Source organism: Microcaecilia unicolor, chromosome 1, assembly GCF_901765095.1.
Source record: "Microcaecilia unicolor chromosome 1, aMicUni1.1, whole genome shotgun sequence".
Taxonomy (NCBI): domain Eukaryota; kingdom Metazoa; phylum Chordata; class Amphibia; order Gymnophiona; family Siphonopidae; genus Microcaecilia; species Microcaecilia unicolor.
In genome coordinates, this window is record NC_044031.1 from 263,293,734 (window position 1) to 263,302,269 (window position 8,536).

Below are 8,536 nucleotides of genomic sequence, written 5' to 3' on the forward strand. Positions count from 1 at the left end.
TACAGGGAAACCCTACCACGACTCTAGTGCTGAAAAATTGCTGTGTGACAGGCTCAAACTAATGCAGATTCATGCTGTGCTAAAATTGCATAGCTCAGCACATAAATGCCAACTTTTCTGTCAGTGCCTGAGTGGTGATTGGCTCATGCACTAACAGAAAAGTTGACATTAGGAGAGAAAAAAAAAGCATGCCACAGCAATAATTCTCCAACCCGACCTCTCTTCTTGCCCCCCCTTATCCCAGACTTAATAAATAAATAATAAACCTTAAGGCCAGGCCAGTCCTGACCTACCCATAGCCCCTCCCCCCTACAGTGCCAGGCCCACCCCCCTACCTTTTCATTGGAAGCAGGAGTGATAACCACTCGCTCCTGCTTCTTCCATTCACCATCTTGAAACACCCTTATATGGTACTTAGGCCCCACACAATGCATCCCAGGATGCACTAGGCAGGGCAGGGCACCACCATTTTGAAGATGATGGTACCCAGAGGTGGAGGCAAGTATGTATCGCTCTCACCTCTTACAAGGGAAGTAAGGAAGGGTCTTGTGGGAGTGGAATTCCAGTAGACCACCAGTACATTGGTGACTAAGGGAGCTGGGCCCAGCCTGGCCGGGGGGCACTGGGCTGGGCTTAGCTGGGGGAGGGGTCCATCACTGGACTACCAGGACATTTGTGGACAGAAGTGAGGGAGGTAAGAGTGGGGGGGGGGGGGCACCAGGCCACTGGGGAATTCTTTATTATTATTAAGGGAGGGAAGGAGGGTCAGGTTGGGTCAGCACAGTAGTGTTGGAGGGAGAGAAGGTGCCACTACATACCCACTCCTCTCATCCAACCTTTCTATGCTGACCTGGATCTGGCATTCATTTTCCAGCATTAAACACACTTGAGAGCTTTTTTGGGGGGAGGGGAGAATTGGTGCAAGATGCAAGGGAATTTAAATGTCAATAGAGTCTTCCCCCTTTACTGGTGAATAGGTTTGAGGTGGATTTGATTGCCAAAAGAAGGAAACTTTTTTTTTTTAAACAGTAGCTGGGGTTTTGTCCTGAGAGTACTACTACTACTACTACTATTTAGCATTTCTATAGCGCTACAAGGCGTACGCAGCGCTGCACAAACATAGAAGAAAGACAGTCCCTGCTCAAAGAGCTTACAATCTAATAGACAAAAAATAAATAAAGTAAGCAAATCAAATCAATTAATGTGAACGGGAAGGAAGAGAGGAGGGTAGGTGGAGGCGAGTGGTTACAAGTGGTTACGAGTCAAAAGCAATGTTAAAGAGGTGGGCTTTCAGTCTAGATTTAAAGGTGGCCAAGGATGGGGCAAGACGTAGGGGCTCAGGAAGTTTATTCCAGGCGTAGGGTGCAGCGAGACAAAAGGCGCGAAGTCTGGAGTTGGCAGTAGTGGAGAAGGGAACAGATAAGAAGGATTTATCCATGGAGCGGAGTGCACGGGAAGGGGTGTAGGGAAGGACGAGTGTGGAGAGATACTGGGGAGCAGCAGAGTGAGTACATTTATAGGTTAGTAGAAGAAGTTTGAACAGGATGCGAAAACAGATAGGGAGCCAGTGAAGGGTCTTGAGGAGAGGGGTAGTATGAGTAAAGTGACCCTGGCGGAAGACGAGACAGGCAAGCTCAGTATCAGATGAAATAAAGCAAGAATGACGCATGACCATCAAACCTGTATTTACAGCCTTTCTGTGGTACAACCACAGTTCTCATACTATATACATTTCAAAACTTGTTTAATTCTATTTAGATGGTTTGATTTACTCTTGAGACCCTCACAGATGAGGATTCAGCTTGACCCTCAGTGAGCTTGTCATACAGTGCCCAGACTCCTTTGCTATGCATATGAAATTCTGAGAACAGCATGGGAGTTTGAATACTGCACAGCTGAAAGTCACTGAGCCCTATGTGGTGTCAAAAGAAAACAATAGCAGTTGCTGACTGCAAGCCTCCAAAGAATGTGATGGGAGTGTCAAACTGCAGGGACAATTAGCTTACAGAAGATGGAAAAGGATGGTGAAGGCTAACTGATGAGAGAAGTAGTCAGAGATTGAGTCTGTATGGATTAGAGACAAGTTGTGTGTGTGTGTGTGTGTGGGGGGGGGAGAGGATATTGAAGAGGAGTGAGGGAAGAGTGTGAGAGAGTGTATTGTACAGATGGGTTGAGTGGGAGTAGACTTTAAGTTAAACAAGTTGCTTGGAGCAGGGACATAGTTGAGTCTGGCAAAAAGCCTGGGGGCCACCCTAGTAGGGGCTGAAGATGCACAGCATGTACTCAGGCTTCAAGGCCCTGCAGTGCTATGTTCTGTCTCAGGTGTCAGGATGGTGGCAGCAAGGTGGAAAAGGAGATGAGAGAAGATGGTGGGCAGGGGAAGGGTGCTAAAAGGGAAGATCATGGGAGATGCTAGGCATGTGGAAGAGTAGATTGTGGGAGATGCTGGACATGAACAAAATAGAAGAGGAGATCTGAGGAAATGCTGGAGATGGTGAGGTCAAGGGAGATGCTGAATATGGGGGGGGGGGGGGGGTGGAAAGGGAGATCTCTTTTTCCTGCTTTCTTACATTTCCCCAAAAGTTGCTTTTTTATGCAGTGCGTAATTAAACTGTGAAATCTGTTGCTGGAGGATATGGTCAAGGTGACTAGCATAGTGATATTCTAATGAGAATTAGACAAGTTCCTGAAGTTAAAGTACATATAAAATAATAGGCTGGAAGACTTGGGAAAGCCAGTGTTCACCCATGGAAATTAACTATGGGAAATAGATCTCCTTTTTGGGATATTCTGGGTCAGGGACAGGATGCTAGACTCAATTGACCTTGGTCTGACTCCGCATGGCTTTTCTTAAGATTTAGAAATAATATAATTAAACCAATAATGATATCTAGCTATTGTATGTCACTTTGAACAGATGTCATATCTGAGAGTTTATAGGATGTTCCTGACCCAAGGCAACAGGTGTTGTGGTGCTTCTTCACCACTAAGAGGCTGTACACATAAACAATAGTAAATTAGTCAGTCAAGTCAGTCAGGTGTCACTGTATATAACAACTGTTAAGAAAATTGTACAGTTCAGTCACTAGGTTTCATGGTAGAATTTACAACAAAGTAAAATGAAATATGCATCTGAATCATTTAGAGTCGGTTCAGGAGGGTGGGAAGTGGCAGTAGGAGGGGGTGTGCATGCTGGGAAAAACCATGCAAACAGACCAGATGCAGGAAGCCTCACAGCACAGCTGCAGCTCTACTGTGAAATTAGGCCCCCCCCCCCCCAACTTAGCATGGAATGCTGTATGCAATAAGCATGCAAATTAGTTCCATGTAAGAACTGCAGCAGTAATTGACAGCTCATTGGGAAATGTCACTCTTCTTGTCAGTGCCTGAGCCAGAGTTGGATCAGGCACTGACAGAAAGGTTGACAATAAAATAAGTGGCCCCCACTTCTGATTTTAAAAGCTGCTCTGGTATCTAGAGCACCCCAACCCACCCACCCATTACCCCTTCCTCCTCCTGACTAAAAAAAACAAATTCCCTGGTGTCTAGTGGCATCCTTCCTGCCCACCAAACTGATCTGACTCGATAAAAAAAAAAACTTAATTAAATCTGCAAACTAAGGTCCTCTTTTACAATACCACACTAGCAATTCCTGCACGGCTTTGTCAGCATTGCCATGCCAAGAATTGCTAGCACGGTTTGGTAAAAGAGGCCTAAGATATTTGCAGTCTGCAGATTTCATTGTCATTTTTTTAAAGAAGTATTATTGTGTATGCATGCTTATTTGTGTGGACATCTGTACAAGTGTATATGTTTATATGTGTGTATTTCTACATGGCAGCACTGCCTGCCTGCCTGCCTTGCGTGCTTGTTTCGTCTCTGCGTGTGTGCTTGTGTGTCTCTGCATGGACTGTGTGTCTGTATCCAGAAGAGATGAGAGAAGAATCGGGACCAGTGCAAAGCTATTAGGTGCTCTAGGTGAACATTCAGTCTTTCACCCCCCTCAATTAACTTTCAGGCTTCTAGGTCATCCTCCTCCACCTCACAGATTTTGTTATTTAACCGGTTAAAGGGGCTATTTCAACACTGTCCACCCTCTGTGTAGGTAAAAATATGTGCTGCGTGTTCTCTGAGTTTGTGTAACTGTCAGGCCTTGTTTTGCTTTGACTGCAGCTGCCCCACAGATTGCAGCTGCTCTTTGCCGCCTGGTCTGCCTAAAGGTTACACTGGCCCTCAGTGCAGTTCTCTGACATCTACGTTACAGTGAATGCTGCAGCTGCTGGAACTGCATCTCTCCTAGACAGGAACTGCACAATTTCTAGGGATGGGAGGGGGCTTTATATCTCTGAAACATCATGTCATTTGGCCCATTTCAACTCTGTCTTTTTACCAGTTTTCCCCCCATACCACATTTGATCCTATTCTGTTACATTTTTCAGAGTAATTTTGCCCCGCTATAAACGGACAGACATTTTTTTTCAATCCCTTATGCATTGGGTTGGAAAGGATAAAAATAAAATGGTAGACATTCAAAGGGGTTTACGTAGGCAGGAGAGGCTCCCCCTGATCATGGGAATGGGAGAGGATATTCATCCGCAGTTATCCAGGCCGTGTCTGGTGTTCTAGAGTTCTATGATTGTTGTGGTGAATACATTTAAATAAGGACTCCTCTGTGTGATTTGCCTCCCTTTTTATACCACATTGGATCTTGCGGATTGCTTACCTACCTTTTTTGGGGGGTATTGTATGCAGTGATGTAGCCAGACAGCCAGTTTTGGGTGGGCCTGAGCCCAAAATGGGTGGGCACAACATTTTCTCTGCCCTGCCCTACCCCCACCTCAAAATATAAATACTTTAGCTAATGAGGATCCCCAAGCTCTGTCAACTGAAGACTTTCTCTGAAGGTGGCCACAACTGTCTTTTACCAAGTTTGGCAGGCAGCAGCAATGACCCTAAGCCACTGATGCCGGCACCCCACACATGCTTAGCTGTCGTTGGCTCAAGGATGCTGTTGCCAACTGCAGAGCTTGGTAGAATGGAGCTCTGGCTGTCTTTGGATGCTTGGGGGTCCTAACCAGCTATACAGCAAGGGTCAGGACTGGTGTTAGACCTGCTTGGGCTCAGGTCAGAAAATAAAGGAGGGCCCCCTCTCCAATTCTCTTTCCTCTCTGCCTCCTCTCAGATTTCCCACCTGCCATTATTATCACACCAACAGACCCTCCCCAAATACAGAATAAGGGATCACAAATTAGAAATAAAATATTTACACAAAAATTGAACAGGAACCCCAAGAAGTTAAAACTTAGCATTACTGCAACACCGGAAACATCAAACAGAAATGCATTTCCTTTTCTACTGAACACAATACAAAATCATTTGCTAAGCACACTCACGAAAGCTAACATATTCCATTTAAAACATTCAAAATAAAATGCTTTGTTTCTACCTTGTTGTCTGGACATTTTATTTTTCCATCTTGTTGATTCCAATTTCTCTTTTCTGCTTTCCTGTCTGTCTGCTAATTCTTCTTCAAGTGGCTGCAGTCCATTTGTCTTTTCTCTCCTGTCTGTTCCCTCACTATTCCTGCCTCTGACATATTGATAATTCATTTTTAGCTCTTTTCTGCCTCTCTCTCACCCTTCTTCTCCTCCTTTTTACTTTTCAACTACATATCAAATTTCCATCTTCTTCTCTCACCCATTAGCTCTCCCATTCCCTATCTCACTCCTTCCCCAGCCTTACATTATCTTTCATCTTTAATCTACTCCCCATTACCATATTTCTACCCTCTGTAATTACTATCCTCTCATTCATTTCCTTGCCACCCCATCCTCCTCCCCCTCCTGGCCTCCCCCACAGGGTTCCACCATACCCATTGTCTTCCTCCCTCCACCCTTCTAGCTAGCATCTGATCCCTCTTCTTCCCTCCCCACCCCATCCTCATAGCCTGACATTTTCCTGTCCCTTCTCTTTTCCCTCCTGCCCTCTCCCCCATAGTCCAGCATTTTTCCCTCTTTCTCCTCTCACCACTTCCTGTGTACTTCTCCCTCCTTCTCATCCACTCCCAAGTCCAACATCTCGCCCTCTCATTCCCACTGTTCACCAGCTCTCTCTCTCCCCCTCCCTTGAGTTCTGGGTCCAACATCACTCTCTTCCTTCCCTCTACCATCATGTCCAACATTTCTCCCTCCCCTCCACCCTAAGTCTAACATTTCTCCCTTCTCTCTACAGTTACGTCCGATATTTCTCCCTCCTCTCCACCCCTATGTTCAACATTTCTCCCTCTCTTGCCACCTATCACCTCTCTATGCAGCATGTCTCCCTCCCGTCTACAAAGAATCCACAGAAGTGGAGAACTCAATAGATCCCACGAGGCGTGAAGTAAAAAATAAAAAAGGTGGGAATATAAGCCAGGCTGTCTGCAGACCTTTTATCTTTTGGAATCTTTTATTCGTGGTTTGGGATTCCTTTATTACATCAGTCGATGTGTTTAATTCATTGTTCACCTTGATTACAAGACTCCTGATGTAGGCCTGTCCAGCCGAAACACAACGTTGTGTCGGGTCATTTTTAATGTGTGATCGTTTTATTATCATTTGTTTGAAAATTATTAAATTCTGCTTATTTTAACGATAGTTTGTTTCCCTCCCGTCTACCTCATATGCAAAATTTCTCCGTCTCACCCCTCCACCCCTTTGCTGCATATCTCCCTTCTTCCTCTGTGCAGCATCTTGTCCCCCATGCAGCATCTTCCCTCTCATGTTCCCCTTTCCATGCAGCATCTTTCCCCATCTTCCCTCCCTCCATGCAGCATCTGTCCTGTCTTTTGTCTTCCCTCCCCCTGTGCAGCATCTGTCCCCATTTTCCCTCCCCCATGCAGCATCTGTCTCCTGTTTTCCCTCTCCCCGTGCATCATCTGTCCCCATCTTCCCTCTCCCCATGCAGCATCTGTTTCCCGTTTCCCTTCCCCCGTGCAGCATCTTTCCCCTATTTTCCCTCACCCCATGCAGCATCTATCATCCCCTTCCTTTCTCTTTCCTATCCCACCCACAACTCTCCTCGTGCTTCTATGGGTTGCCGGCAGCAACAGTGATTTCTACACGTTGCTTGCTGCTCAACGATCTCCTTACAGCCACTAAGCGCTAACCCATAAGCCTCTCCTCTGCCGCATCTTGACTGGGCAGAAACCGAAAGTTGCAGCAGAGGAGAGGCTTCCAGGTTAGCGCTTAGCAGATGCAAGGAGGTTGTTGAGCGGCAAGCAGAGTGTGGGAATCGCTGCGAGCCTGTGACCTGCGGAAGATAGCAGCTACTTAAGGGACACAGCTACTGGGTGGGCCCAGGCCCACCCATGGCTACACCCCTGATTGTATGGTTAGAGCCAGGGCAGACTGGGGATGGAGTTGGGGCAGAGCCAGCAGATATGTGGGTATTGGCCATATTCAGTGCCCATATATCTAACTTGGCAGACTGAACCACACAAAAAACAGTACCATCTGTGCCCAATTAAGTATGTGGGTACTGGACATTCTGTGAAAGTGCCTGAACGTGGCCCAGCATTGAATATGTATGCCAGCAGCCTTAAAACCACTGACTACTGTGGGCTGAATGTCACCTCCTTAAAAAAAATAAAATTACAATGAAATCTGCAGACTGAAAATATCTTAGGGGCCCTTTTACTAAGCTGTGACTACTGTGCAGGGGCTTAGCTATGGGTGGGCCTGGCTGGGCCCAGACCCACCCAATTTCAGCCCAGGCCCGGCCAGCTCCAGCTCCCATTGCCGGCCACTGCTGCTTTTCCTGTTGAGCAGCAGGGCCGGCGCTACAAAAAGAAGAAACACTAACGCTAAGGATGAAAAATGTTTTTTAAAAAAAGCGCAGCACCGGCAGGCACTGTCTAGGCAGCCTTGAGGCATTGGCTGCTGGCTCGCAGGCTCCTCCCGTCTCCTACGTCACTGCCCCTGGAGCGACGCAGGGGCAGTAACGTAAGAGACGGGAGGAGCCTGCAGAGCTAGCAGCCAATGCCTCAAGGCTGCCTAGACAGTGCCTGCCAGTGCCGCGCTTTTTTTTTTTTTTTTTTTTTTACATTTTTCGTCCTTAGCGTTAGCGCTTCTTCTTTTTGAAGCGCCGGCCCTGCTGCTCAACAGGAAAAGCAGCAGTGGCCGGCAATGGGAGCTGGGGCTGGCGCTGGCATTCAGGGCGGGCCTCGAGGAAAGAGAAAAGAGGGAAAACAGATGGAAGGATGGCAGAGAAAGGGAAAACAGATGGAAGGATGGCAGAGAAAGAGGGAAAACAGATGGAAGGTTGGGGAGGAAGAGGGAAAACATGGAAGGATGGGGAGAAAAAAGGGAAAACAGATGGAAGGATGGGGAGAAAAAAGGGAAATCAGATGGAAGGATGGGGAAAGAAAGAGGGAAAATGGATGGATGGGGAGAGAGACTCTGGATGGAAGGATGGGGAGAGAAAGAGGGGAGATGGATGAAAGGATGCAGAGAGAAAGAGGAGAGACTGGAAGGATGTGGAGAGAGAAGGGACACTG